The sequence below is a fragment of the Procambarus clarkii genome, chromosome 62 (assembly GCF_040958095.1).
Source record: "Procambarus clarkii isolate CNS0578487 chromosome 62, FALCON_Pclarkii_2.0, whole genome shotgun sequence".
In the NCBI taxonomy this organism is placed as follows: Eukaryota; Metazoa; Arthropoda; class Malacostraca; order Decapoda; family Cambaridae; genus Procambarus; species Procambarus clarkii.
Genome location: NC_091211.1, coordinates 1,221,722 through 1,238,242, shown reverse-complemented (window position 1 = coordinate 1,238,242; position 16,521 = coordinate 1,221,722). Strand labels below are relative to the sequence as shown.

The window sequence follows — 16,521 nt, the reverse complement described above, 5'->3', positions numbered from 1 at the left end:
CTTTTCCCCTCTTACCATTTTATATCTGTGCATATTTTTTGCATCCTGGTACTATGGCATCAGGAAATGCAGATCTGTTGTTCAGGGCTTCAAGAAGCAGTAGAGCCAAGAGAAAACACGTGATAACCTTTGAACAAAAAAATACGGTAAATATTACACTCAAACTTTCGGCGTCGCTATGGGTTCCCCTCTCTCCCCTGTTCTTGCTAATTTCTACATGGAATACTTCGAAACTGTTCTTCTTCCTTCTATTGATACTCGTCCCTCTCTCTGGCTTCGATATGTTGATGACATTTTTGCTTTATGGCCTCATGACCTTAATCTTTTCCAGCCTTTCCTCGCCTCTCTTAACAATCTGGCTCCTTCTATCCATTTCAAAGTTGAGTGGGAATCTAATTCCCTCCTTCCTTTTCTTGATGTTCATGTTCACAGCTCTGTGTCTGGGTTCTCTTTCTCTGTCTACCGTAAACCCATGCATAGTGGCATGTACATTCACTTCTTTTCCTACCATCCTCCTTCTGTTAAGAAAAGTGTCCTCGTCTCTCTCTTCCTCCGCGCTCTACGCATCAGCGACCCTCAGTTTCTTGATTCTGAAATTGCCTTTATCTACAAATCATTCTCTCGCCTTGGTTATCCTTTGCATTTCATCAACTGTGCCCACTCTCAAGCTAAACGAAATTTCTTTCATCCTAAACCTGCTTCCAACACTAGTAGCACTGTACTATGCCTTCCCTTCATATCTGAACTCAAAACTTTTACCAATACCTTTCGTCCTCTTGACATTAAACTCGCCTTTCGACAAACTAACACACTTCGTAGCAATCTAGTTCACACTGCTCCTCCTGCTTCTAATGCTGCTGGTGTCTACTCTATTTCCTGTTCATCTTGTCCTCTCCAATACTTTGGCGAAACTGGCCGTACACTGAATGACAGACTTAAAGAACACAAGAGAAGTGTTAAGTCTGCAGACACTAACAATGCTCTCTTCTGCCATGTGAGGGATTCTAATCATCCCATTGATTGGTCTTCCTCCAAAATAATCTTTCCTGCCTCTACTCTACACAGACGCCGTCTTGTAGAATCGGCTCTTATAAACAATGTACCCAACATGAACTTGAGTCCTGGCTTTGTTGCTGTGGACTCTTCCCTTTCACAGTATATACTCAAATGCTCTAATCTTTCTAACAAACGTGACCTTACATAAGCTTTCCCCCTTCCATTTCTTTCTTTCTCTTTCCTTTTCTTTCTCTCTTCTCCCTTTTTCTGTTCATTGTCTTCTCCTACGCTCCCTTGCTATCCTCTTCTTTTTTCCTATTACTATCTCCTTCGGTGGTTATAATAGGAGCTGCCTCGTATGGGCCAATAGGCCTGCTGCAGTTCTCATTACTACTATCCCCTACACCTGACTTTCCTCCTCAGCTCTCTCTTGCCTATTTATTGCCTGTCCCTACCTCCTCATCACAATCGACTTGAGAATGGTCCAGGACGGACCGAAACGTCGTCGTCCCTTCAATTTCTAGTGTGTGGTCTGGTCAACATACTTCAGCCACGTTATTGTGACTCATCGCCTGCATTTGAACAAAAAGTTCAGCTACAAAGTTATCAGCTCTCTTACTCATGAGAGGCCTATGTAGATTCACAGCCAACCACTGCATCGCCACAGCGCAACCTCTGCACCTGCTCAATGACCCAGTATTGTTTTTGTGGCTGCCCTTGGCATACAAAGACTTTTCCTCTCTTACCATTTTATATCTGTGCATATTTTTCGCATCCTGGTACTATGGCATCAGGAAATGCAGGAAATCTGTTGTTCAGGGCTTCAACAAGTGGTAGAGTCAAGAGAAAACATGTTATGATGACTTTTGAACAAAAAGTTCAGCTTATAAAGGAAGCTGAAACTGGAATTCCTAGAAGTGTTGTGTGCACCAAGTACAAAGTTAGTAAAACTGCTCTAAAGTGATATATTGAAGGCAAAGGTAGGATTTTTGCAAGTTATGCTAAAAGTGAAAGTTGGAGTGTGTTGTTGGGTGTGAGTTGGGAAGGTCACGTGAGCACGAGCTCCACGAAAAACAATATATATCTAGGGATATCCCAGTGATACAGGAACTAAACACAGTCAGATACAGTGGAACCTCGATTAACGAGTGGCTCTATTAACGAGTTTTTCCAGTAACGAGCAAGCCACTCGCAGCAAATTTGTCTCTATTGACAAGCTCACCTCTATTAACGAGCAAAACCACATGGCGTTTCCTAGCATCTCGCGGGTTCTCGCAAATTCTCGGACGCCTCCGACGCCAGTGTTGTTGTTGTATCGCACACGACAAGCATCCCTCTGGATTTATTTGAGCTTTTCTTTGGGTTTTTAGTGGTTTTGCGACTACAATTTGTAACACATGATGTCTCCAAAGAAGCTGCTTGCTAAAGATAGTGTTGTCAAGAGGAAGAAACACACAATTACTGTGGATTTGAAGAAGGAAATTATAGCAAAGCATGAGTGTGGTGTCTGTGTGACTGATCTCACAAGGGAGTATGGCAGGTCTCATCAACAATTTACACCATTAGTAAGGGAATGAGGAGGTAAGGGAGGATGCTGCCTCTTCCACTGAATTCAGGGAAGTGTTTGGAATGTTTGAAAAGGTGAACGCATTCTTGTCAAAGCTGCCCTGATAAAGCAGTGACAACCCGGTGTGTGAAAATGGTTAATTAATTTATCACTTTGTGATAACACTTTATGAAAGTGTTATCACTTTCGCAGGTATATGTCGCTTGAATGTGACACACGTTTTTCTCTTGAATGCACCCAAACACCGCGCTCAAGTGTCATTTGAGCAAATATTTCTATAAAATCCAATTCTTATCCGATCGTCTTGGGGATTGTATACATGTTTGCCATGAAATTTCCGTTTTCTTTAATAACCACATTGCCTATTTGAGAAAACGGCATTGTATTGTAGCTTCGTGGTAAGACTATTATATTGTTGACACGAGTGTAATCGACGTAGTTTTTTATTTGGTGCTGGTCTAACGCATCCTTGTGTGACATTTGAAATGAAATTTGGGTGAAATTCCCAAGAAGAGAGAGTCCGCCTGACTCAGAGGTGGATTCTCCTTCCACACCATAACCCCTCTCCTCCTTCCCACCTCCCCATCGTCTCCCTCCAGCCAGTAACTACTCTTCTTAAGGTAAAGTAAATATTAAAGCACTACAACAAAATATTTATATTTACATGTGCAGTATTATATTTACATAAAAAAAAGTCATACAAGTATGGATGTTTTTGGGAGTGGAACGGATTAAATTTATTTCCTTTATTTTAAATGGGGAAATTTGTTTCTTAAGACGAGTTTTCCAGGTAACGAGCTCGGTGCCAGAACGGATTAAACTCGTTAATAGAGGTTCCACTGTATCTCATAAAGTGTGTCTCAACATATTAAACAATATACGATAGTGATTGCCATCCAAATTTTGAGTTTTTAAGGAAATAACAAGTGAAATTCGAGTGTAGTCAACAAGTCCACCGCCTGCCTGCCTGCCTGTCCTCGTGGTGCCAGGAGTCCCAAGGCAAAAGTTGCCAAGATGTTTAAAAACAAAACAAAAATCGCATCCCTCCTTATTGACATATCAAGAAATCATGGTTGTCTGTAGTGCTAAACTCTCTACGTAAACATTTGTGTCAACCGTAAAAATAAGATAAAGTATCCACTCGATTTAACGGCCTATATGGGGCTGTACCCTGGTCGTTATTTCCGGAGCTCCGGTATTTCCGAAGTTAAGTGTCGGTAATTTTTCAAGCAACGTTCAGGTAAGATATATTTTATACAGACAGCCACTGGGTCCACCACTCTAGTGCCTTTTACCCTGTGATGTCACAGATTCAATGCACATTGTTTTGATTTGTCATGAGGCTGGAGTTTTCATTCCGTGATTTTGTTGGACATATCGGCACAATCAAGGAACATCCGTGCACCATGTTGGCTCCAAATGCACTCATTGTGTCAGTGATGGCTGACTGGTGGGTGGATGGGCAGGCAGGCAGGGATGGAGAGGCTGAAATGTAGGCAGGCAGACAGGGAGAGGCTGGGAGGTAGGCAGGGAGGGAGAGGCAAGGAGGAAGGCAGAGTTTGGGAGGGAGGCAGGCAGATGCTGGGTGGTAGGCAGGGAGGGAAAGGTAAGGAGGGAGGGAGGGAGGCAGGCAGGCAAGAGGCAGGCAGGCAGAGGCAGGGAGGGAGGCAGGCAGGCAGGCAGAGGCTGGGTGGTAAGCATGGAGGGAGGTAGGCAGGCAGGCAGAGGCTGGGTGGTAAGCATGGAGGGAGGGAGGCAGGCAGGCAGGCAGGCAGGCAGGCAGAGGCTGAGTGGTAAGCAGGGAGGGAGGGAGTCAGGCAGAGGCTGGGTGGTAGGCAGGGAGGGAGGCAGGCAGGCAGAGGCTGGGTGGTAGGCATTGAGGGAGGGAGGGAGGGAGGGAGGGAGGGAGGCAGGCAGGCAGGCAGAGGCTGAGTGGTAAGCAGGGAGGGAGGGAGGCAGGCAGGCAAGAGGCAGGGAGGCAGGCAGGCAGGCAGGCAGAGGCTGAGTGGTAAGCAGGGAGGGAGGGAGGCAGGCAGGCAAGAGGCAGGGAGGCAGGCAGGCAGGCAGGCAGAGGCTGAGTGGTAAGCAGGGAGGGAGGGAGGCAGGCAGGCAAGAGGCAGGGAGGCAGGCAGGCAAGAGGCAGGGAGGCAGGCAGGCAGGCAGGCAGGCAGGCAGAGGCTGGGTGGTAGGCATGGAGGGAGGGAGAGAGGCAGGCAGAGGCTGAATGGTAAACAGGGAGGGAGGGAGGGAGGGAGGGAGGGAGGCAGAGGCTGGGTGGTAGGCATGGAGGGAGGGAGGGAGGGAGGGAGGGAGGGAGGGAGGGAGGGAGGGAGGGAGGAAGGCAGGCAGAGGCTGGGTGGTAGGCATGGAGGGAGGGAGGGAGGGAGGGAGGGAGGGAGGCAGGCAGGCAGAGGCTGGGTGGTAGGCATGGAGGGAGGGAGGGAGGCAGAGGCTGGGTGGTAGGCATAGAGGGAGGGAGGGAGGGAGGGAGGGAGGGAGGGAGGGAGGGAGGGAGGGAGGGAGGGAGGGAGGAAGGCAGAGGCTGGGTGGTAGGCATGGAGGGAGGGAGGGAGGGAGGAAGGCAGAGGCTGGGTGGTAGGCATGGAGGGAGGGAGGGAGGGAGGGAGGGAGGAAGGCAGAGGCTGGGTGGTAGGCATGGAGGGAGGGAGGGAGGGAGGGAGGAAGGCAGAGGCTGGGTGGTAGGCATGGAGGGAGGGAGGGAGGAAGGCAGAGGCTGGGTGGTAGGCATGGAGGGAGGGAGGGAGGGAGGGAGGAAGGCAGAGGCTGGGTGGTAGGCATGGAGGGAGGGAGGCAGGCAGAGGCTGGGTGGTAGGCAGGGAGGGAGGAAGGGAGGGAGGGAGGAAGGCAGAGGCTGGGTGGTAGGCATGGAGGGAGGGAGGGAGGCAGGCAGAGGCTGAGTGGTAAGCAGGGAGGGAGGGAGGCAGGCAGAGGCTGAGTGGTAAGCAGGGAGGGAGGGAGGCAGGCAGGCAAGAGGCAGGGAGGCAGGCAGGGAGGCAGGCAGGGAGGCAGGCAGGCAGGCAGGCAGGCAGGCAGAGGCTGAGTGGTAAGCAGGGAGGGAGGGAGGCAGGCAGAGGCTGGGTGGTAAACAGGGAGGGAGGAAGGCAGGCAGAGGCTGGGTGGTAGGCATGGAGGGAGGGAGGGAGGGAGGGAGGGAGGGAGGGAGGCAGGCAGGCAGGCAGGCAGAGGCTGAATGGTAAGCAGGGGAGGGAGGGAGGCAGGCAGAGGCTGGGTGGTAGGCATGGAGGGAGTGGATGGAGATGGATGGTAGGATGGAGATGGATGGAGATGGATGGTAGGATGGAGATGGATGGAGGGATGGATTGATGGATGGATGGATGGATTGATGGGAAGGGAGAGAGGGATGGCGCTATGGTTGTTGAGGTGAAGGAGAGAGAGCGTGTGTATGGGAAGTTTGGGGGAAGGGGGGTGTCATTGGTGGGGAAAGGGACCAGCTCGCAACCAGATGTTTAGATGGAAGGAAGGAGGGAGGGAGGGAAGGAGGGAGGAAGGGATGGAGGGGAGGGAAGGAGGGAGAGATGGAGGAAGGGAAGGAAGGATGAAGGGAGTGATGGAGGGAAGAAGAGAGGGAGGGATGGTTGGATGGAGGGAGGGAGCTGGGAAGGAGGGAGGGATAGTTGGATGGAGGGGGGGAGAAGAAGAGAGGGAGGGAGGGATGGAGCAATAGATGATGAGGTGAAGCAGAGACAGCAAGTATGGGAAGTATGGGGGGGTGGGGTGTGTGTGTGTGTCAGTGGTGGGGAAGGGAAGAGATAAGCCTAACACTTGACCCAGTTAACCAGATGTTTTTTATTTAATTCTGGATGTACATCATATATATTTTTGCTTGCAGATTTTGTTTAGTAATATTATTAGGAAAACAAAAAGTTATAAAATACTTGTTTCATGAATGCTTTATTGGGTGGATATTCTCCAGGTTGTCTCTGGCTGGCTGGCAGTTTACTGAGCCATTTCCCAGAAGGGTCTTGTGGGGAAGGGGGGGGAGGCAGAAAGTTAGGGTGTGGGGGGTAGAGGTTCAGTGAGGGTGAGGGAGGGGATGAAAGGGGTAGGCAGCCTGCTTGCCATGTGAGGACCCTCTGATACAAAGACAAACCCAATACCGACCTTCGGTAATATCGACCGCCAGACCGTTATATGAGGCTCTAAATACCGGTCTCCCAAACCGGTTGTTATTACCGGCAGATCGGTATAAAAGAGGCCGTTAAATTGAGTGGATACTGTTATACCTAAACATCAAGTGAACAAACTACAGAGAGAGAGAGAGAGAGAGAGAGAGAGAGAGAGAGAGAGAGAGAGAGAGAGAGAGAGAGAGAGAGAGAGAGAGAGAGAGAGAGAGAGAGAGAGAGAGAGAGAGAGAGAGAGAGAGAGAGAGAAATCATGGTTGTCTGTAGTGCTAAACTCTCTACGTAAACATTTGTGTCAACCGTAAAAATAAGATAAAGTATCCACTCGATTTAACGGCCTATATGGGGCTGTACCCTGGTCGTTATTTCCGGAGCTCCGGTATTTCCGAAGTTAAGTGTCGGTAATTTTTCAAGCAACGTTCAGGTAAGATATATTTTATACAGACAGCCACTGGGTCCACCACTCTAGTGCCTTTTACCCTGTGATGTCACAGATTCAATGCACATTGTTTTGATTTGTCATGAGGCTGGAGTTTTCATTCCGTGATTTTGTTGGACATATCGGCACAATCAAGGAACATCCGTGCACCATGTTGGCTCCAAATGCACTCATTGTGTCAGTGATGGCTGACTGGTGGGTGGATGGGCAGGCAGGCAGGGATGGAGAGGCTGAAATGTAGGCAGGCAGACAGGGAGAGGCTGGGAGGTAGGCAGGGAGGGAGAGGCAAGGAGGAAGGCAGAGTTTGGGAGGGAGGCAGGCAGATGCTGGGTGGTAGGCAGGGAGGGAAAGGTAAGGAGGGAGGGAGGGAGGCAGGCAGGCAAGAGGCAGGCAGGCAGAGGCAGGGAGGGAGGCAGGCAGGCAGGCAGAGGCTGGGTGGTAAGCATGGAGGGAGGTAGGCAGGCAGGCAGAGGCTGGGTGGTAAGCATGGAGGGAGGGAGGCAGGCAGGCAGGCAGGCAGGCAGGCAGAGGCTGAGTGGTAAGCAGGGAGGGAGGGAGTCAGGCAGAGGCTGGGTGGTAGGCAGGGAGGGAGGCAGGCAGGCAGAGGCTGGGTGGTAGGCATTGAGGGAGGGAGGGAGGGAGGGAGGGAGGGAGGCAGGCAGGCAGGCAGAGGCTGAGTGGTAAGCAGGGAGGGAGGGAGGCAGGCAGGCAAGAGGCAGGGAGGCAGGCAGGCAGGCAGGCAGAGGCTGAGTGGTAAGCAGGGAGGGAGGGAGGCAGGCAGGCAAGAGGCAGGGAGGCAGGCAGGCAGGCAGGCAGAGGCTGAGTGGTAAGCAGGGAGGGAGGGAGGCAGGCAGGCAAGAGGCAGGGAGGCAGGCAGGCAAGAGGCAGGGAGGCAGGCAGGCAGGCAGGCAGGCAGGCAGAGGCTGGGTGGTAGGCATGGAGGGAGGGAGAGAGGCAGGCAGAGGCTGAATGGTAAACAGGGAGGGAGGGAGGGAGGGAGGGAGGGAGGCAGAGGCTGGGTGGTAGGCATGGAGGGAGGGAGGGAGGGAGGGAGGGAGGGAGGGAGGGAGGGAGGGAGGGAGGAAGGCAGGCAGAGGCTGGGTGGTAGGCATGGAGGGAGGGAGGGAGGGAGGGAGGGAGGGAGGCAGGCAGGCAGAGGCTGGGTGGTAGGCATGGAGGGAGGGAGGGAGGCAGAGGCTGGGTGGTAGGCATAGAGGGAGGGAGGGAGGGAGGGAGGGAGGGAGGGAGGGAGGGAGGGAGGGAGGGAGGGAGGGAGGAAGGCAGAGGCTGGGTGGTAGGCATGGAGGGAGGGAGGGAGGGAGGAAGGCAGAGGCTGGGTGGTAGGCATGGAGGGAGGGAGGGAGGGAGGGAGGGAGGAAGGCAGAGGCTGGGTGGTAGGCATGGAGGGAGGGAGGGAGGGAGGGAGGAAGGCAGAGGCTGGGTGGTAGGCATGGAGGGAGGGAGGGAGGAAGGCAGAGGCTGGGTGGTAGGCATGGAGGGAGGGAGGGAGGGAGGGAGGAAGGCAGAGGCTGGGTGGTAGGCATGGAGGGAGGGAGGCAGGCAGAGGCTGGGTGGTAGGCAGGGAGGGAGGAAGGGAGGGAGGGAGGAAGGCAGAGGCTGGGTGGTAGGCATGGAGGGAGGGAGGGAGGCAGGCAGAGGCTGAGTGGTAAGCAGGGAGGGAGGGAGGCAGGCAGAGGCTGAGTGGTAAGCAGGGAGGGAGGGAGGCAGGCAGGCAAGAGGCAGGGAGGCAGGCAGGGAGGCAGGCAGGGAGGCAGGCAGGCAGGCAGGCAGGCAGGCAGAGGCTGAGTGGTAAGCAGGGAGGGAGGGAGGCAGGCAGAGGCTGGGTGGTAAACAGGGAGGGAGGAAGGCAGGCAGAGGCTGGGTGGTAGGCATGGAGGGAGGGAGGGAGGGAGGGAGGGAGGGAGGGAGGCAGGCAGGCAGGCAGGCAGAGGCTGAATGGTAAGCAGGGGAGGGAGGGAGGCAGGCAGAGGCTGGGTGGTAGGCATGGAGGGAGTGGATGGAGATGGATGGTAGGATGGAGATGGATGGAGATGGATGGTAGGATGGAGATGGATGGAGGGATGGATTGATGGATGGATGGATGGATTGATGGGAAGGGAGAGAGGGATGGCGCTATGGTTGTTGAGGTGAAGGAGAGAGAGCGTGTGTATGGGAAGTTTGGGGGAAGGGGGGTGTCATTGGTGGGGAAAGGGACCAGCTCGCAACCAGATGTTTAGATGGAAGGAAGGAGGGAGGGAGGGAAGGAGGGAGGAAGGGATGGAGGGGAGGGAAGGAGGGAGAGATGGAGGAAGGGAAGGAAGGATGAAGGGAGTGATGGAGGGAAGAAGAGAGGGAGGGATGGTTGGATGGAGGGAGGGAGCTGGGAAGGAGGGAGGGATAGTTGGATGGAGGGGGGGAGAAGAAGAGAGGGAGGGAGGGATGGAGCAATAGATGATGAGGTGAAGCAGAGACAGCAAGTATGGGAAGTATGGGGGGGTGGGGTGTGTGTGTGTGTCAGTGGTGGGGAAGGGAAGAGATAAGCCTAACACTTGACCCAGTTAACCAGATGTTTTTTATTTAATTCTGGATGTACATCATATATATTTTTGCTTGCAGATTTTGTTTAGTAATATTATTAGGAAAACAAAAAGTTATAAAATACTTGTTTCATGAATGCTTTATTGGGTGGATATTCTCCAGGTTGTCTCTGGCTGGCTGGCAGTTTACTGAGCCATTTCCCAGAAGGGTCTTGTGGGGAAGGGGGGGGAGGCAGAAAGTTAGGGTGTGGGGGGTAGAGGTTCAGTGAGGGTGAGGGAGGGGATGAAAGGGGTAGGCAGCCTGCTTGCCATGTGAGGACCCTCTGATACAAAGACAAACCCAATACCGACCTTCGGTAATATCGACCGCCAGACCGTTATATGAGGCTCTAAATACCGGTCTCCCAAACCGGTTGTTATTACCGGCAGATCGGTATAAAAGAGGCCGTTAAATTGAGTGGATACTGTTATACCTAAACATCAAGTGAACAAACTACAGAACAACCTCGATTCAGCATACCCCGATTCAACGAATCTCCGGCTAAGTTGCACACTTTTCAGGCCAGATTTACTCACCCGGTTTGACGAACAATGGTTCCCCAAAGCGGGGGATGCGCGGATTTGCTTACGATGTTGGGACAGAGTTCACGGAGTGGTGGAAAGCTATCCCATTCTATCACAGATTACAATTAATAATTCCTTCAAATGACAAGTTGGATCACACAAGTGGACCACACAAGTGAATCATGCCTGTATTAACCAAACACCAGCCAGATTGGTCCACACAAGTGAATGAGTTTCCATGATTTTTGTTCACTGATTTGTGGCACATGTATTTTTGTAAATTAGCTTAAAAGCTGAAGCTTGATTAGCTAGTGTTACAGTGCCCTCTCCTATCTCTTTCGTTTGCCTGCTTTACGAGTCATATCAACTCTCCCTACTGTTTCTCTGAGGTACAGGGAGTCTATTGATATATGTGTGGTGACCAGACCGGCCGCCAGATAAGGGAGAAATTTACATTATAAGTTGTAGGTAAGGGGAAAGTGGTGTCCTGATATAAATGAAAGAGTATCCCGTACTGCAGATGTGACGTTTTGTAAGGGACACTAGCCGATCGCGGATTGGCCGGCTTGGGTCGCAGGCGACCAATCAGAGCCCGCCGTGACGTCACTGAGTGCCCCGGGCGGCGCCAACGTCAGAGTTGACCTGACCGTGGAGGCGAGAGGACGCACCTCGGTCAGCTCTCAAGGATTTGAGGCTCTACGAGCCTTTCTCAGTGGATTAGAGCTAGCCATCGCAGCCCACCTTATATACTGGAGACCCCGCACTTCTGGGAAGCAAAAAGGAACCAAGTTTATTGAGCAAAAGAGTGCCAAACTTGGAAAATATTCAGCGACGACGCTGGACGTTGAGGGCCTGGAAGGTGTGGCGGGCAGGCCTAGCTGTGACCGGGTCACATCCACTGAGGGTTTTGGAAGGACGACACCATTCCTAGGACAAGGAGCAACGCCTTGTGGAAGGGGCGAGTGTGTGAAAATAGTGATTAGCTCAGTGCCCATTGATGAACCAGGATTGGGGTAGCTGAATCTCAGGGATTGGAACGGCGACGACGCGAAGGATTCACGACACCTGAGGACCTGTGGAACGTTCCTGGATCGTCAAGGAGCGACTCAGGAAGCATGGGAACCTCACACCATCGAGGGACAGGCGTCATGAGCCAGGAATGTAAAGGTAGATCACTTTCCCTCCCATTACCCCTTGTGTGAGTAGGCTAGTTAGGCCACAATATTTACTTATTTATGTGGCAATAGGACATTAATACTTTAGTAGTAGAATAGGCTGCAAGGCAGCTTGTGTCCAGGACTGTCAGAGAGGACAGTGTGTATGGACGGCAGGACAGTGAAGAAGAGGTGGTGAAGAGGCCCTCCTGTGAGAGTGTGTGACTCCTGTCTTTCTGCCCAGTTGAAGGAGTGTTGGAGGTCATGGAAGAAAAGTTGCTGACGATCTCCAGATTTATTATCCTTATTTTCATATTCATGTATTACTTGTGATTATATGTGTGTTCATGTAATTTGCATCAGTAAATTCACACATTTTATCATTGTGTTTAAGTGTGCCTCCATTATAATATTTCTCTATGAGCATACACAAAGGTTATCATAGTACCACCTAGGGAACACTACGTTCTCTATAGAAGTTCTTATTGCCTGGAGAGTGGTAAAAACAGCACAGACTTATATAAAAGTGTACCCTTAGCCATCTGATCAGTATCAGTGCCTGAATGGTGGCAACTAGTAACGTAGTGGCTAGAGAGAGGTAAAGCCACACGGACCTTCCTGAGAGAGTACCCTGGGCCGACAGTCCAATAGCAGATCTATGGAAGTAGCAACCTTCTGGCAACAAACAATATATAATACACCCACTGAACTGCATCGCTGGGGTGCAGATATAATAACCCAGCTGGCGACCTTGTTAAGAAGAAGATAGAGAAGACAGGCGGGAAAGGACTTCCTGCAACCTTTTTGTCTGGCAGGCAAGACTCAGGGAGGTTATTGTTATAAAGTAAGCCTGAGTCTTCCTTCACTCCTTCACGGGTCTAGGCCGGAACTGTTAACAGCAGTTTCCCCATGTTTGACTGAAGGGCTTCCAGGGTGAATCAGTGGCACCCCCTTTTGTGGTGGAAGCAAAGACCTGCAGTGGTGGGCATTGCTGGTCCTCTCCTGTGGGACCAAGGAGACTCCGGTGAATCCCGGGAGTTGGAGGGGCTGTGTATTCTGCCTTCTGAGCCCCTAGCAGCCGAGTGCTAGCGGAGCCCCGGCCCACCCCCCGTGACACTAGCTACATGTGGAAAAATCTCCTTTTAGACATTTTCTGTGATGAAACAAGATAAGTGAGGGTGGACAGCTAGGGGAATACTGTACTGTAAACCTCACTTGGTTTTCCTTCGTCCGTGTCGTCATAGTTCAGTGACTCATGACTTTGAAAGTTTCAGATTAATAAATAATTTCTAAAACCAGTGTTTTAATAGCTCTTTATTATCCTAATTAAATTAAAATAAACTAAATAAAACCCAAAATATACTGTAATATGATGGACATCTACTATTTGAGAAATTATTTATGTTATTACCACAACTCCAGCGCAGGTGGACGGGTCTAATCCGTGTACACAGCATCATGCGTGTTTCGTTCGATTTCGTCCCCAACAGTTCAATGACCTCTGGCCTAGAAATAATAAAATTAATAAATCACTTGTAAAATAAGTTTTTTATAGCTCTTATTATCCTAATAATGTTTTAGGGTGGAGTGGTCCACACAAATGAACGACTGAGTTTCCATGATTTTCGTTCTCACGACTTTTGTTTTAAATTCTTACTAATCATAACTCCCAGATCCCTTTCGCAATCCGACTTCGCAAACTCAACACCATCTAGCTCGTATCTTGTAACAAGTTCATCATTACCTAGCCTCAGAACTTTATATTTATCAGCATTAAACTGCATCTGCCAATCTTTTGACCATTTCAAAACCCTATTTAGATCAACTTGAAGTGATAGTGAGTCTTCTTCCGTGTTAATTTCCCTACCGATTTTTGTATCATTTGCAAATTTGCAGATGTTGCTACTCAAACCTGAATCTAAATCATTTATATATATTATAAACAGCAGAGGTCCCAGGACAGAGCCTTGAGGTACTCCACTAACAACATTATCCCACTCTGACTTAACCCCATTTATACTAACTCTGTTTCCTTTGGAATAGCCATGCCCTAATCCAACTTAATATAGCACCCTCAATACCATGAGCCTCTATTTTTTTAATCAGTCTTTCATGTGGCACTGTATCAAAAGCTGTGCTAAAGTCAAGGTACACAACATCACAATCCTTACCACTATCAACTATGCAGGAATAAAATGATAGCAAATTTGTTAAACATGGATGGCCATTTGTAAAACCATGCTACGACTCATTTATTAATTTATGTTTTTCAAGATGAAGACAAATTGTATTTGCAATTATCGATTCAAGTAACTTTCCCACAATAGACATTAGGCTAATTGACCGATAGTTTGACGCAAGTGATCTAATCTCCTTTCTTAAAAATTGTACCACATTAGCTACCTTCCATGACTCTGGCACTCTGCCTAACTCTATTGATTTATTAAATATGGTAGACAGTGGCTCAGAAAGCTCCTCTTTGCATTCTTTAAGCACCCTGGCAAACACTTCATCCAGCCCTGGGGATTTGTTTGGTTTTAGTTTTACTATTTGTTTAATTACATCCTAACTGGTAATTGCTAAACTAGTCAACCTGTCCTCGTCCCCACCCACATAGACTTGTTCGGCTGATGGCATATTGTTAAGTTCCTCTTTAGTAAATACAGATAAAAAATATTTACTAAAAATACTACTCATCTCCTTGTCATTATCCGTTATTTGACCTGTCTCAGTTTTTAATGGACCTATCCTTTCCCTAGTCTTAGTTCGATATAACTGAAAAAAACCTTTAGGATTTGTCTTCACTATGTTAACATTGTTAACACGTTAACAATGTTAACAATGTCTATCTGAAGCTGAATTGCATTTGATGATTTGCTTTCAAATAAGATGTAGTAGGTCTTTTCTATGTTTAGTGTGAGGTTGTTGGTTGACATTCTTAAGTGAAAATTGTTTAGTTCAATGTTTACAACAATATTTAGTGTGTGGGGGTTACACACACATTGACATTGATAATGTCAACCCATGTCTTGCTATTTTCAAACAATACTGTTTTTGACCAACTTGTATAACTACTGTACTGATTTCTGCCATGTTTTATTAATTTGACACCTTGCCTGAAACGCTGTGTGTATTAGTGGCGCAAGGCATTATATGTACTAACTCTATCTAGAAATATAACATTGTGTTTGTAACTTATCATTTATGTATATACAGTATGTACTTTTGCCTGAATAAACATTTGATTTGATTTGATATGATTTGATACTGAATATAACAATGAATTATTCTCTATTTATATTACTACAAAAAAGCATTAAATAAATGCCTCCCGATCTCTGGTTGCAACGACTTCCTCACTCCAACGTATTGGGGTTGGTCGCAAATAGTTCAATGAATCGGGGGTCCACTGTATTTTGAATATATTTCTTAAGAGGGCCTAAATGGAAAGTATTTATAAAATACATATGCAAAACACATTATTAACTTTGTTTTATCTTACTCTGGAAAAATACAAAAATATTTGTGGAAATAGCCAAATTTCTACACAAGAATAAATGACTTAATATAAACACCACAAGCTGCAGAATTTTACTTTCAAACTTAAAACAAATACAGGTATTTCCACACGTATTCCACACACTTCCTCCACGTACTCCACACAGGAAACAGGGTTGGTTCAACAGAAATTGTGAGAGGGCCAGAGATCAAAAGACACAAGCATGGAATCATTACAGGAAGAGGCCAAACCCCCAAACATGCCAGCGATACAAAGATGCGACAAACAACTACACGTCAGTAAGGAAAGAGGAACTTTGAGAACGGTATAGCAGACAAATGTAAATCAGATCCAGGCCTTTTCTATAAACTCATTAAAAGCAAGCTGCAGGTAATAGGATAATATTCAAAGGCTGAAAATGGGGGGCAGATAAACGGAAAATGAAAAGGAAATGTGTGAAACATAAAACAAAAAATTCCAAAGTGTGTTTGTACAAAATGAGATCTTCAGGGAACCAGACACAATAAAATTTCCAGAGAATAACATAGAGCACATTGAAGTGTCTAAGAGATGAAGTGGAAAATATGCTCAAGGAGCTAAGTAAGAACAAAGCAGTTGGCCCAGATGGAGTTTCACCATGGGTTCTGAGAGAATGTGCATTTGAGCTCAGCATTCCACCTTACATCATTTTTCAGGTGTCCTTGTGTACAGGAGTCGTAACAGACAAGTGCAAAAACGCTAACATAGTTCCAAGCTACAAAAGTGGCAGCAGGGATGACCCCTCCTCCCCACCCCCCCTCAATTATAGACCTGTACCATTGACAAGTGTAATAGTCAAAATATTGGAAAAAATAATTAAAATTAAATTGGTAGAAGACCTGGAGACAAACAATATAATATCAAATTGTCAGTATGGTTTTCGATCTTGAAGATCCTGTGTAACAAATTTACTCAGTTTCTATTATCGAGCCAGAGGTTTTACAGGAAAAGAATGGTTGGGTTGACTGCATCTATCTGGACCTAAAAAAAAGGCTTTCGACAGAGTTCCACATAAGAGGTTGTTCTGGAAACTGGAACACATTAGAGGGGTGACAGGTAAGCTGCTAACATGGATGAAAAATTTTCTGATAGAAAAATGAGGGCAGTAATAAGAGGAAGTGTATCTGACTGGAGAAATGTCACAAGTGGAGTACCACAGGGTTCAGTTCTTGCACCGGTAATGTTCATTGTCTACATAAACGATCTACCAGATGAAATACAGAATTATACGAACATGTTTGCTGATGATGCTAACACAATAGGAAGGATAAGTAACTTCGATGATTGTCATGCCCTTCAAGAAGACCTGGACAAAATAAATATATGGAGCACCACTTGGCAAACGGTATTTAATGTAAATAAATGCCATGTTATGGAATGTGGAATAGGAGAACATAGACCCAACACAATCTATAAATTACTGTATGTAGAAAATCTTTAAAGACTTCTAATAAAGAGATCTAGGAGTGATTCTAGATAGAAAACTATCACCTGAGGACCACATAAAGAATGTTGTGCAAGGAGCCTATGCCACGCTTTCTAACTTCAGAATTGCTTTTAAAT

General features: G+C 48.1%; 1 long non-coding RNA gene across 1 annotated transcript in view; it reads right to left on the bottom strand.

Annotated features, from left to right (window-relative positions):
• Positions 1 to 15,571, bottom strand: part of LOC138354252 (uncharacterized) — a 78,764-nt gene extending 63,193 nt beyond the window's left edge. The window contains exon 1 of the long non-coding RNA XR_011223481.1: positions 12,832 to 15,571. This is a non-coding gene — a long non-coding RNA (uncharacterized lncRNA). The remainder of the gene's footprint in view (positions 1 to 12,831) is intronic.
• Between the last annotated feature and the right edge of the window lie 950 nt (positions 15,572 to 16,521).